Here is a 19724-nt window from a genome sequence, read left to right on the forward strand (position 1 = left end):
TCTTGATAAAGAGGGGTAGTAAAAATCATAAGCAGTCATAAGAAGGATCAATGCATAATAAATTATAAGAGTATCATAGAAAAGTAAAGAGAGGATTAGTCATTTAAAAATATTTTACGGACCATACATACGTTAGATATAACAAATTAAGATTATGCAAGCTATAACATGGAATCTGATGATCTCTACATCGAGAAAGTGGAGGCTACTTGCCAAGGTAGGCTCCATATAACATTATTATTAACAAGAGGCCATATTGGCAATAATCATATGGTGGCAACGTAGTTTAAGGGAGTAGAGATTGCTACTAAGGCTTTTGGTAGAGCCCCCACCTCAAAGTCCTCTCGGTACTAAGTTAACAACCCATGGAATACATATCATATCATAATTATAAACGTTTCATAGGAATAGATCATTCCTCATCATTCATTACTTTTCATGAGTCATTACCTCATCATCACATGATTCATTCAATGTTCGTGTAGGCCTTTTATCATTACGAATCCTTTTCATAGAAACGTCATTAGGGTATTAAGTCACCCTTATAAAGAAAAATTGCTCGGAACATCAGTAAAACATTATTCAAGATCTTGCATGAGTTGTTCAAAAACATTTATTAAAATCCCTTGAAATTTTATGATCATGACTTATACTTGAAAATAAGGTGGAAACACGCATATATAATCAATTGATTTGGAAATTATGGAATTGACTTAAAAACATGCATGATCATATACTTTATATCAACCCATATATAATTCATGAAAATAATATCAACTGAATGTATAATTGAAAATATCCATAAATCCATATGACGAATCCTAAAGATAAATGTAGGAAAATTCATAGAAAACTCTTCAATTCCATGCAATAATCATCAATTTATATTAAAATAGATTCATAATGATAATTTGAATCATAATTCATTTAAGTAAAATAGAGATCATAGAACTCATAAAAGTACATACTTGAATTTATCAAAAAGATGAGAATTTGTTGGGCTCCATGGGTAAAAGGTGCGCTTGGCTGAATTACCCTCATATCTTGAATGAGAATACCAAATATATTTGAAGAAACTTAGACTTTTAATGAAGATGATGAGAGAATTCCTTGGAGATCTTTTTTTTAAGGTAAATATTATTTTCTTTTTTATTCATTTGTAAAAGAGAATTCCTTGGAGATCTACAATAAAGTCTTGGGAGCTTTTTTAGAGAGAATTATTTGAATAGGTGAATTGTGAAAGAATGAAGAAGAATAGGGGTTTAGGGTAGTCTATATAGCCGAATTAGGTCCTATAAATGTTTAGGTTCATTAACTAATAGCTAGGGAAATTTCTAAGATGTCCCCACTTAAAAATAGAATTCAGACAGAAAATCAGACCCAAGTCCACGATGCAAACTTATTTCCAGATAGGCCAATTTTGAGCGAATGAGATTTTGGCCCGATTTTGACTTAGGAAGAAATTGCACTATGGGGAAGCAAGTCTACGATGCGGACTTGCTGCGTACTCTTGGAAAACATTATCTTCCGGGATACTTTACCTAAAAATTCACCAATGCTATTTTTGTAATGCTTAACCTTATTATATCATATCCCAACCTTTAAAAACCTGGGATATTTCGTAAGGGTTGATTCATTTCATACCTTAAGGCAAAAGTTTAGTTTCTAAGGGATGTATCTACCACATTATTAGAGTTAGAGTTGTCAGTGTGGAGACACCATCCCTTCAGTCAGTTCCAGTCGTAAATGAGTATCCTCATGTCTTTTCTAATGATTTAGCTTGAGTCCCTCCCAATAGAGAGATAAACTTTGGAATAGATGTTCTTTCTAAAACCCAGCCTATCTCTATACCAACATATAAAATGGCTACAACCAAGTTCAAAGAGTTAAAAAAGTAGTTGAAATATCTTCTTGACAATAGTTTTATTCAGCCCAATGTCTCACCATAAGGCGCTTCTGTCCTATCCATGCAAAAGAAGGATAGATCCCTTAAAATATGCATTGACTACCATTAGTTGAACAATGTTACCATAACGAATAAGTATCCTCTTCCCAAAATTGATGAGCTATTCGACCACCTTCAAGGTGCCACTTGTTTAAGATATTCCTCTGATCAAACTTTCATTAGTTGAAAGCAAAACAAAGCAACATCTCGAAGATGACTTTTAGAATCTGTTATGGTCATTATCTATAGTTATTCTAACGATCCTGCAACATTCATGGACCTCATGAATAGAGTGTTTAAGTAATATCTAGATAGGTTATAGTGTTCATAAATGACATTCTTATCTATTCTACAAACGAGGAGGAGCATGCCAACCATCTCAGAATTATTCTCCAAACTCTCTAGGATAGGGAGTTGTATGTTAAATTTTCTAAGTGTGAGTTCTGACTTGCATCTGTGGTATTCCTAGACCATATTATTTTTGGTGAAGGCATCCGAGTTCATTCGCAAAAGATCAAGGTTTTAAAGAATTAGCCCAGACTCATATCCCTGACTGATATAAGGGGTTTCTTAGGCTAGGCCGACTTCTATAGAAGGTTTTAGAAGGGTTCTCACCATATAATCTCTATTAATTAAGTTGGCTCAAGATAAGAATAAGTTCCAATGGTCCAATGCTTGTGAGAAATGGTTTTAGGAATTGAAGACAAGATTGACTACTTCTCCAGTATTGGCCTTACTAGAGGGAACAAATGGCACTGTGATGTATCCAAAGTTGGACTGGATTGTGTGTTTAATCAAAGAGGTTAAGTTATAGCTTATTCTTTCAGACAACTTAAGATCCATGAGAGGAACTATACGACTCATGATCTTAAGTTAGAAGCAATGGCATTTGCTCTCAATATATGGCATTATTATCTTTATGGCATATATGTGGATGTGATTACAGACCACAAAATTCTTCAATATGTTTATAGTCAGATAGAGATGAACCTGACATAGAGGATATGGATTTAGTTGCTCGAAGATTATGACATGAGAATTCTCTACCACCCAGGAAAAACTAATATTGTTACTTATTCTCTTAAAAGATTATCCCTGAAAATTACTTCTCGTGTAGAGGAGGAAAAGAAGGAATTGGCTAAGGATGTGCATAGACTTACACATTTTGGAGTTTGCCTTGTGGAATCAGATGAAAGAGGTGTCAATATTCAAAATGGGGCTAAATTATAACTATTGGTAGAAGAGAAGGAAAAGCAAGATCAGGAGCCCATTCTACTTCAGTTAAAGGAAGATGTTCACAAGCAGAAAGTGATGGCTTTTGCTCAAAAGGGAGATGGTGTTTTGAGATAGCAAAGTAGACTATGTATGCCAAATATGAATGGTCTTAGAGATAAAACAAAGTCCCGTAGCTCCAGATATTCAATTCATCCAGGTTCTACTAAGATGTACCATGATTTGCGAGAAGTCTATTGGGGCAGTGGCATGATGAGGGGCATTGCAGACTTTGTTTCTAAGTGCCCGAATTGTCAATAAGTGAAGGCTGATTATCAAAGGCCCTGTGGTGTGGATCAATATATAGAGTTCTAGAGTCTAAATAGTAGATGATCAATATGCACTTCATTACAAGCTTACCAAGATCACACAAACAACATATTTTAATTTGGGTGATTGTAGAGCACATGACTAAATCAGCCCACTTCTTGCTGGTCAAGACTACAGACTTAGTAGAGGATTATGCCAGATTTTACATTATTGAAATAGTCAAACTTCATGAGTTCCTTTGCCTATCATCTCAGACAGAGATGCTCAATTCACTATTTAGTTTACGAAGTCATTTCAGAAAGGTTTAGGCTCGAAGGTAAATCTTAGTCCCACTTTCCATTCCCAAATAGATGGTTAAGTAGAGCGCATAATTTAGAATCTAGAGAACATGTTGATAGGTTGTGTCATTGACTTAAAATGTAATTAGAATGATCACTTTTCCCTTATAGAGTTTGCATACAACAACAATTTCTACTTGAATATTTTGATGGCTCCTTATGAGGCTCTTTATGGGAGAAGATGTAAATTACCAATTGGTTGGTTCAAAGTTGATGAAGATGAGTTTATAGGGAAATAATTGGTTCATTAATCTATGGAGAAGGTAAATTCATTCAAGAAAGGCTAAAAATTGTGCAAAGTCGTCAAAAGTCCTACACTGACATTAGGAGAAAAGACTTAGAGTTTGAGGTGAATGACTAGGTTTATTTTAAGGTTTCACCCATCAAGGGTATTATGAGTTTTGGGAAGAAAGGTAAGTTTAGTCTCCATTACATTGTTACTTACTAGATTATTAAAAGAGTTGATAATGTAGCTTACGAGCTAGGGCTACTATCAGACATTGTAGTCGGTCATCCTTTATTCCACAATTCCATTCTTAAGAAGTAATTGGGAGATCCTTTGCTTTTTATTCCTATAAAAAATATTAGTAATGAAGTTTGTAAGTTGAGAACAAACGAGGACAGTTCAGTCAAAGTTTTGTAGAGGAATCAGTATATTAAAGAGGCTACATTGGAAGCTGAAGAATATATGAAAGCTAAATACCCTCATCTATTTGTTCCTTCTAATGTTGATGATAAAGGTAACACTACTTTTTCTATCTTAGATTTATTGTCTTTTTGAGTGTTTTTAGTAATTTTAATCTTACATTGCATTTTCCATGGTGTAAATTCTTAGCTTGGTCATCATTCAAGGATGAATGATCCCAAGGGAGAGATAGTGTAACACCCCAAAAATCCTAGCTCAGATCAGACCTTGGAAAAGATCAAAAGATTTGTAGTTAGAGAAAATGAGGGAGTTTTTATAGTAACTTTCATGGATCGTAAAAGTAACCATCCGTGGAACTGAGATTAGTTAGTTATATTTCCAAGGGAGAATTCACGGACCTCTCTATGAGTCGTGGAAGCTTCCATGATCCATAGAATTGATCAGTGAACCACTCTTCCCAAAACTCAGAGACCTTGCCCAACACAAGAACTTGTATGGCTCATAGAGTGTTATAGGGCTTATCAAAATCTTGTGTAAAAATAAACCCTTTCAAATCACCTTCTACAACTCATTTCATGACCTGTTGAAGGGTCTATGGATCTTAGAAGGTTGCATAGACCCATCCTCAAGGGACCCTCTTAGTGCACCTGTCATGCCCCGAGTTGACATACTAGGCATGGCCGGCAGTTGGAAACCATTTCTGGTCCCAAGAAAAATATTGGCCTGGATAACTACCCAGTGGAGACTCAACTCAATTACAATATTTAACAAGATGGGCATGAAAAAGAATATGAATATTACTTCTCAAAAATAAGTCTCAAATACTCTGAATATATAAAGTATTGTTTAAACACAATCTCAGAAAAAAATGGAAACAACTCTATACTCTTTTTATGAAGCCTCTAAGTACTAAACATAGGTACTGGTATACGCCCACAACTACCTCAAGAGTTTAATAAAATAATGAAACTAAAAAGAGTTCCTCCGAGATCAAGAAGGTCTCACCAAAAGCTGGATGAAAAGTAATATTTAACGATGTGTTTGTTGAGGTTCTCTAACACATGTATCTGCATCATAAAACAATGCAAAGATGAAAGATGTCAGTATATGAAATATAAATGTCACGATCCAATTTCTTAAGTCATGATGACACCCACAATAACCCACCTTTAGGTAAGCCAACCCATAACTCAAAACAACAAGTAATGGGTTTAAGGGTGGAAACTAAATAAGAATAAGTAGTTTAAAGATATACATGTTAAATAAATGAGTACAAGTCCCAAGACGATCCCTCCCAAAAACTTGGAAGTCACAAGAACAAAGCTGACTAAATAAATGAGTACAAGTCCCAAAAGTGGACCCCAAAAACAAGAGTTGTCTCAAAAACAAAACACTAGTTAAATATATATCAGATGGAGACCAGATCAATGCAAAATACCAAGTGCTCACCCCTTTGTCTGGATCATACTAATGCATTATCAAATAAATATTGGACACAAGTGTTCGGACCTGCATCACAAAAATAGATGCAAAGTATAGTACGAGTACAAAAATAATAGGTACCTAGTAGGCCTCATAGGCTGACTAAAATTGAATTTGGATGCTCGCCAAAGGTGTTAATATAGTTTCTGAAAGTGCTCCAAATGGTCTATAGTCATAAATCTTCATGGAATGTTGACCACAGCTAGCCAATCAACCAAACCATCTAAGTTGAACCCAAAACCAATCTTGAATCGTAGAATGGAACTCATTGTTGTCGTTGAAACTTGCAAGCCACAGAAATGGGGAAATAAGGGTAGAACATCGTCAGAGTAAGAGTACTACCTAACTAATCCCCAACCACTAGAGTCAAGTTTGCCACATAGGTCTACAAGGATCTAAGCCAACCGAAGTGATATCAGGACAAAATTAAAGCCTAGTAGGTCTGAATCATGCATTTCTAAGGCAAGCACTAGTCAAACCTAGACCAAGGACAAACATGCTCCTAACAAAAAAGAAACCAAATATTCAAATATACCACAAGGAATGGATGGTCAATAAAGGCAAGTAACATGCTAAAAAATACCCGATAATTTAAGGAGTATGCCTATAGTATGATTTTTAAATGCCTAGGCATGATTCAATATTTATCCAACCCAAATTCAAACTAACCGACAAACATTCACATTCTCGAGCTCAATCTAAAGAGAGAAAAGTGATAGCCTACCTGTAGTCCAATTACGAGCGCTCCAAAATCAAAGAATCGAAGCTTTCCCCTTTCGAATAGCGTGGAACACTGTCACACTATCAAAAATAGGTGTACAACGTCAACACGGTCATTTTCATACTAAAATTACTAAAACTAGAGATGGACCAATTTTGGAGTAAAAAATAGAAATTGGGACCCGCTCCAGTAATTTTGGAATTGACTCCATGAAAAGGTCTTCAATACCTCCTCGAACTTTTATTCCGAAATAGAACACAATTCAGGGCTCGGGAAAGCAGGAAACAAGGCATGAAATAATTTCAAATTTAATCATCATTAAAGTAATAGAAAAGCAGATATAAACGAGAATGCACTTACAATGATGCCACTCTAACATTCCAAGACACCTGGGATGTGGAATCATTGATTTGGACTTGTAACAAGGTAGAAATCTCTCTTTGAAGGTGTTGGGAGTGAATTGATCACTTCTGTTCTTTTAAATAAAGACCACACCTAATTTCTCATCACAATCTCGAGAAAGTGTGTCTCGATTGTGCCATTCCCCAAAATAACCATCGTGATTGTGATGGCCAGGTCCCGCAATCGCAAAGACCAATTGTGGTCAACCCTAGTCACCTCTTTATTGCTATTGTAGCCAGTGACCACGCGATAGCGATGACTAGGCAAGGTGACATTCACATCATGAATGCTCTATCACGAATACGATGAAGGAAGCCACTTTCCCTAAAAGTTGTTACAACAAGGATATTAGGCATTGTCCATGTCTCCGGTGAGGTTCTTCGGATTCAAAATGAATCTTGTGCGCATAAACCTATGGTACCCCATAAAATTTGACATTCATGACTCAATGGAACATTTGAAATTCTCATACAAGATCATTTTAATGAAAAGTAGGTCCCACACCTAAATATCTTTTTTAGACCAAAACCCTCAGTAAGTGAATAAAAGGTCATTCTAGACCAAACTCGATATTCTAGAACTAACCACACAGACAAAATTTTCATCTAAGCCTGTTTTCCAAGGATGTTGATCAAAGTCAACCTAGGCCAAGTTTCCAAGGCTATAATGCCAAATGCCCCAAACTCACACTGAATTCCTCAGTACTCATACCAACCATGCTACTAGCCTAATTTGGTCATTTAGGAGCAGATGGAAACGTCAAAATTCTATTCTGAGGTAGTTTCCTTAATGTTATGACCAAAATCAACTTTTCAGGTTTCTAAAGCTCCAAAAATAGGTAAACGGGTATAAAACTCAAATGAATAACCAAGCAATCGAATAGTCTATGCCAGTAAGTTATAAATGACTTGGGGTCACTATAGGAATGTCTAAACAATGGAAAGAAGGCATTAAGGCAAAAATAACCTGGAGGGTCATTGCAAAATCCACTACTAAAATGAACTTTTATCTACAAAAGTAAGAGTCAAGAAGTACTTGAAGCCTCAAATAAGCCGGGGAACTACTCTCACTTCTCCTGCTCAGTCTCCTAGGTAGCCTCCTTGACTGTAAGTGCCTCCAACAAACCTTAACAATAGGATTGACTCTTGATCACAACTGCCTGACATCTCTTGATAGAATGGCAACTAGCTCCTCCATTATCACAAACCACCCCGTAGGCCATAACGGGTGCCCGAATTGGACACACACGCGTACCCTCACCAACTATACCTAATTTTTCTCCTATTTATACTCAGAATGCACTAATAGATAAGAGAACATATAAGCTAACAAGCTATAGTAGCATATAGGGCCATTCAATAATACACATATACACGAGCCGATAAGGCTGCCGCGACATAGGGAATGCCCAAAATCATAAGTCATATTAGTATAGCTGTACTTACATACATAAGCAACTCATCTACAACCCACGTACATATACAACCCACATCCGTATCCACAGACCTCTAAGAGTAAGAAGAACAATAACATAAGGCGGGACAGGGCCCCCTCCGTATCCGAGAACAAAATATATACATCAAAGTTTGGTACCAAAACCAGGCTCCTGCACAAAGGAACACTTCTGGACCGCTGAGTGGGACTCTTATATTGACGGATCCCCAAGATGTATATCTATACCAGCGGGCATGAACGCAGTCCCCCAAAGAAAGGGGGTTAGTACGACATATGTACTGAGTATGTAAAGTGTAGCATGACATAACTAGAAGCATATCAGAAACAGAAAGGAAAGGGATAAAGTATATCATAAAAGAAGCCTTTGTATCTGTACTTTGTGAACCATAAAAGGATGCATGCTCAAATTATATCATATAGCCGGCCTATTAGGGGTCTGGTGAATACATCTTTAAGATCATCATACTCCCGTACCATCACTACCTTATTACAACCCATCACTATATATGTGTTTATACATACATATCCCGGCCCTCTAGTGAGGGGCTCGATGAATAATGCAATGAATTGTGCACAATTACTATTCCTGGCCCGGGACTCGGTGAAAGAAGTGTTACAGTATACACGAGTAGAGTCATGAGTAACTATATGCAATTTAAATTGACATCAGAGACTTGAATGTGTAAGAGGACTAAGCTATTGTCTAAGGATTCGAGTAATAGTATAGTCATCTTAGCTGCCCTCTAAATGCCGTTAAGGGCTAAATTAATTAGCATCTCAAGGTCCCTAGATGTATACTAAAGTAATGCTAACCATTTAAGAACTTCATATCACTTGCCTTCATATAGTCCTATGACTAGGAGTCCGTATATTCATTAAGTCCTCAGTATATAAAAGATTCAAGGAAAGTAGCTTAACTATCATAAAAGTTCAACATTCAAAACTGAATAAAAGACCCTTAGGAATGGAATCACTTTAGAGAGTATATCACTTCTTACTTACCTCTACGACATGCCAAAAGAAGAGAAGGGATAAGCTTCACATACCTCTTATGGACTCCCCTTAATTCTGTTCACGTTGTTGCCCTCAAAACCTATTTAACACGGAAGTAATGCAAGTATTAACAACCTTAGACTTTTCAGCAACTTATACTACCCATGAGTATTCATAGCATTCATTCCCTCGCTCGCCTTCTCGACTAGTTCCTTAACTAGTTAAGGCGTTAATGAAAATCGGGTAGCACCTCCCCTATAATGTGACCTATCCAAATTTCCAATTACACTCCTAATACCTACAGCCAACCAACAACAACAACCTGCAGCATATGTTTAAGAAATTCATATCCACAATAGACAACATAAACTTCAAACGACTTGCTCAAAACTACGATATCAAAATAGAGTTTCTAGTTTCCATTTTGCAAAATTTTTAATTATACGAAACGGAGGGTTGGGTTGCTGCAACCAGAAGCTCCCATACCTATTTTAGAGCATTTTACAGAACCTCAACATAACACCACACAACCAGCAGATGCAGCGTCACAACCATATAACAACACAACCTACTATTCGACTTTAATCTAGCTATAACGACTTCAATTTAGATTTGTTGCTAATATCGATCATTCCTATGACTTTCTCATTCTTCCAGCAACATAAAATATGTGTAACACATCCTATGACAACACCATAAACTTGAAATTGGAAGCAAAGAACTTACCTTTCCCGAAATTGGCCAAAACTAGCCGAAACTTGCCCCGGAAACTCTTCTAACGCGATTAAAACGTTGTGGCTGCTTGCTGTCCATTTTGTTCTGCCCCAAACCATGATTTTATAATATTAATACCTCCGTATCATTGTGGTATACCCTAGATAATTAATACACAGAACGAAATCTGGACTTACCTATTTTTTTCTCCCTTAGGCCGTCAGTTTTTTTCTTTTTTGTTCTAACGTTTTTGGTCTGTTTGGCTGATGTTGTGAGCAAGGAAATGACTTATGAGTCATATAATATGTATATATATTCTGCCTAGGTGATGGACACGTGTCATACCCTAAAGGTGACACGTGTTAAGCACCCATTGGGTTAACACATACATGCTGCCAATTAGGGGCTGCCACGTGGTAGTGGGGCCCACCTCCCCCAAGCAGGTGGGTCACCTACTTGACCCCAAGAAGGTGGGTCAGCTGCTTGATTGAGGTTCTGCCACGTGTCACTCCTTTATTGGCTACCACGCATCATTTTTTTCCCTTTCTCGTGGGTTCGTAATGTCATCTCACTTTAAGAGCCTATGAAATCCTTGCTACGTAAGCTTGGTATGTAATCAAGTAACTCACGTATGTAAGACTTCTAAATTAGTAGTTTACGTAGATAAGTCGAGTCATACGACTCGTTAATTGGCCTCCAACTCCTTCCGATTTCTCTTGACCCTATTTCCAACCTTCCCTACTATGGGGTATCAGATTCTCCCTTTTTAGAATTGCTTGATAGTGTCGTAGTTTATGAGGCTCACATGATAACTTTTAAGAAACTTAAGGGACATTCAGAGATCAGAAGTGTGGGGTGTAACATCCATGAAGGCCATACTATCATCCAATCAACTGAATCATATTGTATCACATGAGACTCATCCGGTAGGATCAAAACATGAATAAATGTATGGATAACTGATAGTGCTGGAGGAAGGGATAACTCATAGTCAACATCTCTACCTATCGTCAAGATCTCAAATGATGCTATGTACTTAAGGCTAATATTTTCTTGCCTCTCAAATATCATCACGCCCTTCATTGGCGATACTCGAAGAAATACCCAATGACAAACTACAAACCTCAATGGTAGACGCATGTGATCCATATAACTTTGATGTTTACTTTGAGATGTCTTGAGCCTATCCTGAATAGACCTCATCTAATCTAAGGCCTATAGAATTAAGTTTGTACCAAACTGACTAATCTCCCTAGACTCAAACCAACAAACCAAAGAGATACAACGCCTACTATACAAGGCCTCGTATGAGGCAGTCTGAATACTAGAGTGGTAGCTGTTGTTATAAGTAAACTCCACCGAAGGCAAGAAATTGTTACACCCCATACTCTTAAGCTCGGAATACCTCTTAAGCTTTTCAGACGTTATCAAGTGAGTCGGATAATCTACTACACTATCATACAACTCTAAGAAAGGGAGAATGTGATACCCCATGGTAGGGAAGGTTGGAAATAGGTTAAAAGAATTTGAGGGGAGTTGGAGGACAAGAAATGAGTCATAGGAATCGACTTACCTACGTAAGCTACTAACTTATAATTCTTTCATACATAAGCCACTTGAATATATACAAATCTTACATAGCAAGGATTACATAGGTTCTTTAAATAAAATGAGATTACGAACCCACGTGGAAAAGGAGAGAATGACATATAGCAGTAAAAGGAGGTGCCACGTGGAAGCTTGGGAAAGTGACACATGGAAGCAGGTGACCCACCTTCTTGGGTTCAAGTAGGTGACCCACCTACTTGGGGGGTGGGCCCCAAAAGGACACGTGGCAGCCTAGGAGGCAAGGCATGGATATGTGGCCCAATAGGGGCGGGACAAGTGTCACCTCCAAATACAACATATATATGTATGTTATGTGACTAATAACTTGTTATTTATCCAAAAATTAGACAAGAATAAGAAGAAACATCCTAGAGACCAAGAGAGAATACCTATGGCAACAAGGAAAAAAAAGGGTAAGTCTCCAATTTTTCTCCGTGAATTAAGTGTCTAAGTTATTCCTCGATCACGTGGAGATGTATATATGTATATTATGCTAAATAAGGCTTCATTTCTTCAGCCCTAAACTTAGAAAAATAAGAGAAAGTGAAGAGAAAAACATTGGGAGCAAGAGGAGAGAGGCTACGGGTTTGATCTCCAAAAGGTAAGCCTACGACTTTCGTTCTGTGAATTAATTATTTAAGGTATCCCACGGTTACATAAAGGTATTTAATAGCATAAAATCACTATTTGGGTCAGCAAATAAGTGACATAAACAATCCGCTCCATTTCAGCACATCAAGAGGTTTCTGAAGTAGGTTTTGGTGAGTTTTGGCCTATTTCGGGTAAGGTAAGGTTTTTCCATTCAAATTGGAAGTTATGGTGTTATTATGAAGTGTATTACATGTCTTGTGTGTGTATGTAAATATGAAAATCTCATAAATATGCTTGACATTGGAAATAATCTAAAATTAAAGTCGTTATAGTTAAATTGAAATCGAGTAGGGTGTTGTGTTGTGGTGATGTATATGTAGGTTGTGTGGTGGTGTGTTTCAGGGATAAAAACTGTTCTAAAGGATGTGTGGTAGCGGATGTCTACAGACACACGACCCTCTACTTCATATGGTTAAAGGTTTTACAAAATAGAGACTAGAAACCCTATTTTGGTATCATAATTTTAAGCAAGTTGTTTGGAGATTATGTTGTGTAATGTTGCCATGTTTTGTGTGTATATGAGCTGAAGTTTATTGTTTTTGGTTGGATGTATTACTTAGGGATGTAATTGGAAATTCGGAGAGGGCATGTTATAGAGGAAGTGCTGCCCGATTTTAGGTAATGCCTTAACTAATTAAAGAACTAGTCGAGAAGGCGAGTAAGAAAATGAGTTCTATGAATACTTGGGTGCAACTTAAGATGCTGAAAAGTCAAGGTTTGTTGATATTGATATTTCTTCCGTGTTGAATAGGTTCAAAGGAAGACGAGGCGAATGTGATAAAGAGTAACTCGTAAGAGGTATGTGAAGCTTTCTCTTGGCATTTTTTGGGCATAAGTATGTGAATCTATCCTTCTTTCCTTTAGGCATGTCTTTGCATTAACTGAATTATATATGAAATGTGGGGATAATTCCATTCCCAGAACTCCAAGTATTCCTCATAATCTCTATCCACTGATTCGTATTGGAACCCCTGCAAAAATTGAGTATTGCCTGTCAAGGCTTCTACGTGTTAAAAAGTAGTGTGTGGAAAGCTATCTATCCTTTCTCTTGATATGTACTTGGCATGAAAATGAGGTTATGAATCCATTATTGTTCACCAAGCCCCAGGAAGGGCCGGGTACAAAATATGTACATAATGACCACCTGAAGGAAAGTAAAGACTATATAGAGCTTATTCTCTTTCTTTTTTTGGCATGTCTTAGTTGTAAGTTAAATATGATATGAGCTCTGGGGTAATTCCATTCTTAACCATCTCCTATTTACTTTTGAATATTGAACTCCTATAGTAGTTGAACTATTTCTCCGAAAACTTCTATATGTTAAAGAGGTACCAAATGTACAGGCTCCAAGTCTTAGAGACTATATGATAACAAGTGTTTCTGGTTCCATAAGCGATTTGGCCTTACGTTACTACATGTCTAGGGTCTTAAGATTACAATTGATATAGCCCATAGTGGCATTTAGAGGACACTCGAGGTGACTACACTACTACTTGGGTCTTCAGATGAAAGTTTAATCTTCTTATATGGTCAAGTATCTGATATTATTTTAAATTGCATATGGTTACTCACTAATCTAATCATGCATAATGTAACCATTTTATCACCGAGTCCCGGGCCAGGGTATGTAAATATGTGCAGTTCACTACATTATCCACCGAGTCCTTCACTAAAGGATTAGGTACACTATACGAGGATATGACAATGCAGTGACATAAAAAACTCATTGAGTCCCTCACTAGAGGGACGGGTACATATGTATATATATGATGATGTGATGTAATAAGATGGTGATGGCATCGGGCCTATGATAGTCCTACAGATGTGATTCACTGGATCCCCAAAAGGGACGGCTATATTGTAGAATTTGAGCATGCATGATTTTATGATTCACAGAGTACAGGTACAGGTTTCTGATTTGATATTTTATCCCGTGCTTCTCTATTTCAGATATGCTTCCAATTATATTATGTTATATTTTGCATACTTAGTACTTATATCGTTCTGACCCCCTTTGTTTGGGGGGGCTGCATTTCATGCCCGCAGGTACAGATACAGGTTATGAGAGTCCATCAGCTTAGGATTCCATTCAGCTCAGCTGGAAGAGGCTCCATTTTACCGACGCCTAGTTTTTGGCACTGGTCGCTAATGTATATAATTGTTTTTGTTTATCCAGGGGTACGGTGGGGGCCCTGTCCTACCATATATTGTCGTTAATATTTTTAGAGGTTTGCAGACATATATATGGGGGTTGTGTATGTCAGTTTGGTTCAGTTGGGTCTAAATGATGTATTGTACTGGTTATTTTGTTATGGTTGCCTCATCGGCTTGCACGCCCTTTCATAATATGAGTAATATAACTACTCAAGAGACAAATGAAAGGTGCTACATGTATGTGAAAATGTATGACCTATTGGGGTCCTTATGTATGAGTCTTATAATTATTGTTACATTGATAATTAGGTACATGGGAGTCCAGGTCGGACCCTAGTTGCGGCCTACAGGGTTGGGTCATGACAGAAGTGGTATCAGAGCAGTTCATCCTTGGATTGTCTGCAGATCGTGTCTAGTAGAGTCTTTATTATCGATGTGTTGTGTGCCACATCTTAAGCAGAAGGCTACAGGATATTTAGGATGTTACCCTTCTTTAATATATGAGTCTGTGCTATAGATCCAAGTCCTAGAAAACCTTCTTATACTAACCTTAGATCTTAATAGAAGGACGAGATCAACGGAAGGAAGTGATTGACGATATTGGAAGTCACAAAGCACACAGGTAAACAAAGGCATGAAAAGTATCTATTGGGTAAGGTATTGAAGTAAAAATTGTAATGTAAAGTCAAAAACTGAAAGGAAAAACGAGATGCACTGTTTTGAGGACTTTTACCCAAAAAGAGGAGATCTAGTAGGTGGGCGAATGTACTAGCAGTGGTTACGGTGGATTTCCCGTGGTGCAGCAGTTCTTCCATACCAACTTAGCTGCCCGGCGGGGGCTTTGAGATTCCCTATGATGGTGGGCGAAGACATGGAAGTGCAATAGATGCAGTTCGACGTTGGACATAGGAGGTAAGTCCATTACTTTCATACTGTTGTTAATATTGAAAGATCTATGTGGCTGTGATATGAGATGATATTGAAAGCCCTGTGTGGCTATGAGATGATATAAATATATATATATATGTTGGCCCTGTGAGGCATTGTTGGTATTTTCTGCGTGTAGGTTTTGGAATAGGAAGAAGTATAGAGGAAACTCTGCCAAAATTTCCCCAAAACAAGAAAAAGGGATGAAACATAGCTTCATAAAATCTCCTGGAAGTTGATACGGAGTACCCATATTATGCTAAAATAAAGATGTAAGAGGTACTCTCCATATCGTCGATAAGGGGCACCCTTTTTACTTGAGAAAGTATATTTTGGAGAAACAAAAGCCTATCTGAGCAATAAAGTTCAGACCACGGTATCTCCAGCCGTATTTGTGCCGTAGGAAAAACAAAGAAGCTCAAGTTGAAGGGTAAAATGTCCAGCAATTGAGTTTCACTTTTCTTGAAAAGTACCAAGCCTCAAACTTCTAGTTGTAAATTAGATAAGTTGTTCATGACTCGAGGATTAACTCAGGGGGAGACCATGTGGGTCAAGTGTTAAGAAGTACTCTGATGTTTAAGGGATTCTAGTTTTCTTCTAATGGTGGTTGGAAAGTGGTCTATGATAACATTTTATTATCTCTCCACCAACTAATTAGAGAAAGAAATTCTAACCAAAGCACCCTAGTGAGCTGTCATGAACTGAATATGAGTATGAATTAAAAGGGGTATATGTAAGTATGACTTTAAAGATGTGATACAACAATACGGGGATAAAGTAAGACCGCTAGTAAGGTGCACTTGGTATGTGTTGACTAAGTTAAGAGCCTGTGTTGGGTACATAGTAAGGTCAAGGGGCATAAAGTATAAATGAATGATGCGTGTACATAACGTCGCACCAAAAATAATGAAACCCTTAAGGGATAAAGACGACCAACTTAAGGAATAGATGGCACAACTTCCATTGACCCCAAGAAACAAAGGATATAGATTGGGATAAAGCTACTACTATGAGAGAACCTTGGACAATCATCGTCGGAATATGAGTGTTTCCTAGTTAAACATTGGAACGATACAAGTGTGTACTAACCTTTCATAAAGATAAATAGAATGTGGCCTTGGACGAGTTATTCCTGGGCAACATTACTCAAGTACAGATTAATAAATGAGATGTCACAGTAGGTATGGAAAGGTTCTCGTCGCCTCGTTATTTAGCCAAAGTTCCATACATGGATTATCAGGTTATAAAATATGCTGAGAGATGGAAACATGATACAGTACAAAGTAGATTGGGGAAGGAGATTGAATGAAATTAAGGCTGGACATAGAGATATAAAACAAGGTACAAGCAGATAAAAGTACAAGTACCCTCTAAGGGTGGAAGTCAATGAGAAAATTACAAAGGTAAGGTGAAGGCAATTGATATGGCAACGTATTTGAGATAGGTGGTTAAGTTTCAATAAGAACCCGGATTGAACCAACTTAGGATGGTCTGAAAGTCACCAATAATTGGGTGGAAGCCAGAATGCTATGTAAGGTAGTGTTAAGAAGTTTTTAATGCGACCTTGAATGACATAACGCTAGAAGGGGGTGTGTATAAACAAAAGGGCATAACAATGAAAGGGTATCGAATAACTTAAGGGATACTACGAAGGATAATGATAGCATGCTAGACCAAAAGCCAAAATGTTGGCTATATAGGGTCAAAAATAATGTTGCGATAGATAAATAACCAAGGAAAAAGAATAGAAAACCTCCTATGGTAGGAGATGAGAAGAGCAAAGAGTGAATAAGGGAAAAGAAATAAGTATAATAAGAGGGGACAAGCAAGCTCCAATGTGAGTAAGATGTGTACCGTAGAATGAACCAAGAGATGGAAAGACTTCGTCTACCTCCTTCTAGTTGCATCAGAATGGTTGTGCAACCTACGGGTATTTATATATAAGACCAGGCTAAGTGAGTAAGTACATGATAAAAGGAATAGGGGTTCAATAATAGCAATACAGTTATGATATTTTGAATACCCTACCGAGAGATGCGATGATAGGTTAAGCCAAACTATCGAGATGGAATTAGTACTACGGGCAAAGTAAGACATGGCCACGGTTGGACCAAAGATCTACCCCGATATTGATTGTAGGATAAGGGAGGAAACAGCAAGGTAACACCTAGGACCTAGCGAGATGACGCTAAGATATTTCTTAGGTTAAGTTGAGCACCTTCTCATATTCTTGTAAAGGTAAAGGATGATATGAGATAACGTATCTAAAGTATTACAAGTTGGCGAAAGCTGAGATAAGGAAATTGTGAAATGGTTTAAACCAAAAGGAGAAGAACTAATGGGTTACTAAAACATGGTGGACTTATATGGAAAATTTCTTCAGAATTATATCAGGTAATAATAGACGGAGCACAGAACGACTAGGAAAGCCAACTCTAAGGGTTGAAAAACAAAACCTAAAATATAGAGTGCCAGTTAATGTTTTGAAAGGAGTCGAGAAGGGCTTTCCGAGGCTAAGGATTACCAAATTATCAATGACATTATAAAATAATTTTATACTCTGCGAGAGTAGGTTGTTATACGAGTTATTGTGAGTAGGCTAATGAATTAGCCTATTTATTTTAATCAAGACCATCTATGCAGCTGAAACTAGGTAAAGTTACAGGTTAAGGAGGTAGTATGGCTCCATGAGGTTCCCCTAGCTATTATCTCAGATAGAGGGACTTCAATTATAATTAGCATATAAAGATCAGTCCAAGAAGAGATCAGGAACAAAGGTATGTCTTAGTACCACATTTTTTCCCTCGAGTTGCTGGACAGACTGAGCCTGTGTAGTTGGTTTCAAGAGTAACTGGGATGATCGTCTACCACTTATTGAGTTTGCCTACAAGAATGTCTACTATTCCAGTATCCAAATGGCCCCGTATAAGACATTGTATGGTAGAGTGTGTAAGTCCCCCTATTGGGGCAAAGACTAAAAAGCCCCAACATGATTAAGCAAGTTGTTGACTAGCAGCCTAGAGTCGGTAGAAGTGACATGGAGATAATCGACATCGACAGTCAGGGTTCAAATTAGTGATTAGGTGTTCGTAACAGGGTCACCTAGGAAGGGAGTAATAAGATTCGGCAAGAAAAGGAAACTTAGCCCAAAAATACATTAAACCTTATCAAGTTGCTTATAAGATGGACAAAGTTGCCTGTAAGTGAACTTACCACCTGATTATGAAACTATACGCCCAGTACGTCTAGTACGGATACTTCACAAATGTACTGGTGATCCACCAGAGTATGTCCCATAGATGATGTCCATGAAATGGAATCCTACGAGGAACAACCTATCACCATTTTGGATCAACAAATTAGAAGGCTATGAACTAGGACATGACTTCCGTCAAGGTATTGTGGCAAAACAAAAACCAAAAAGAGGATGATCTGAGAAGTCAAAAAGGAGATAGGGAGAATATATCCATACATGTTCCCTATATACAAATGTAATCTAAACCCCTAAATGGATTGAGAGATGCCGGTTATATAGAACCCCCAAAATCCTTGTGAAACCCTACGAGGTAAATTAACATTCAAGGATGAATGTTCTAAAGGGGGGAAGGATGTTACACCCCCATCTCTTGAGCTCAAAATGTTTCTTAAGCTTCTTAGAATTATCAAGTGAGTTAGATAATCTACTACACTATCACACAACTCTAAGGAAGGGAGAATGTGATACCCTATGGTAGGGAAAGTTGGAAATAGGTTAAAAGAATTCGAGGGGAGTTGGAGGCCAAGAAATGAGTCATAGGACTCGACTTACCTACGTAACCTACTAACTTATAAGTATTGCATACTTAATACACTTGAAATATACCAAGCTTACATAGCAAGGATTACATATGTTCTTCAAATAAAACGAGATTACGAACCCACGCAGAAGAGGAGAGAATGACACATCGCAGCAAAAAAAGGCGCCACGTGGCAGCTTGGGAAAGTAAAACATGGCAGTAGGTGACCCACTTGCTTGGGTTCAAGTAGGTGACCTACCTGCTTAGGGGGTGGGCCCCATAAGGACACGTGGCAGCCTAGGAGCCTAGGCATGGATACACTGCCCAATAGGGGCAGGACATGTGTCACTCTATGGGGATGACATGTGTC

Source organism: Solanum dulcamara, chromosome 7 (assembly GCF_947179165.1).
Source record: "Solanum dulcamara chromosome 7, daSolDulc1.2, whole genome shotgun sequence".
Taxonomy (NCBI): domain Eukaryota; kingdom Viridiplantae; phylum Streptophyta; class Magnoliopsida; order Solanales; family Solanaceae; genus Solanum; species Solanum dulcamara.